Below are 830 nucleotides of genomic sequence, written 5' to 3'. Positions count from 1 at the left end.
CAACTGGCATGTTGCCGTGTCACCCCAGGTGTGCTCTGCACACACCCCAGCCTCCTGCACTACGGGGAACCGCTCCCATGCCCAGGTCCCTTTGCGCTGTGACGCTACAGCCACCAGCACTAGAACCCATCCCCTCACAAAGATGGCGCCCGCCTCCTACACTCGCCCCTCACAAAGATGGCTTCCGCTTTCCACCAGAGCCCCTCACAAAGATGGTGGCCAGGGAGGCCCGCTAGAGAGCTCCCTCTGCCCCTCAACAAAGATGGCATCGGTTTTCGCCTCATGACCCTCACAAAGATGGCGGCCAGCGCCTCGGGCTCTGTTTCCCCTCTCTAGTGGCGGTGCGTGGCAGTCCCGAGCCGGGGGTGTTGTGCGCATGCGCGGCGCAGGACACGCTGGGACCATGGTCAAGAAAAAGCGAGAGGGGCTGCGCGTGGCCCAGGAGGTGAGGGGCTAGTGTCGGGCCGAGGGGGGCGGGGGGTAGTATGTGCAAGGGCAAGGCTGGGGTGGAGGGGTAAGTGCAGTGTTGCATGAGCAGTGGGGAGGTGGAGGGTGCTGAGCTCTGCCCCAAGCCCACCCCCCAAAGTGCCCTTTGCTATAGGCAGACAAGGTTCCTTGGGTGAATCTGATATCTTTTATTAGACCAACCCAAATAGTTGGAGAATAGTAATTAAGCAAGCTTTCGGGTTCAAAAACCCTTCGTCAGGCTAAGGAAGTTTCAGCAGTTGGTGTGTGCTCTTCACTTCTGCTGCCCCCTGTGGTGCTGCAGCCCCCCCCCAAGCCCTGTGGTGGGCAGGGTTCCTCCTATGGGATGTGCCAGCAATGCCCTA

At 60.4% G+C, this 830-nt stretch overlaps 1 long non-coding RNA gene across 1 annotated transcript in view; it reads left to right on the top strand.

Moving 5' to 3' along the window:
* Positions 1-261: 261 nt before the first annotated feature.
* The window catches only part of LOC112547878, a 5,164-nt gene continuing 4,595 nt past the window's right edge, over positions 262-830 (top strand). Inside the window, exon 1 of the long non-coding RNA XR_003092815.1 lies at positions 262-445. This is a non-coding gene — a long non-coding RNA (uncharacterized LOC112547878). The remainder of the gene's footprint in view (positions 446-830) is intronic.

The sequence above is a fragment of the Alligator sinensis genome, unplaced genomic scaffold (assembly GCF_000455745.1).
Source record: "Alligator sinensis unplaced genomic scaffold, ASM45574v1 scaffold198_1, whole genome shotgun sequence".
NCBI lineage: Eukaryota > Metazoa > Chordata > Crocodylia > Alligatoridae > Alligator > Alligator sinensis.
The sequence above is the reverse complement of the archived record's forward strand: the minus strand, read 5'-3'. Positions and strand labels throughout refer to the sequence as shown.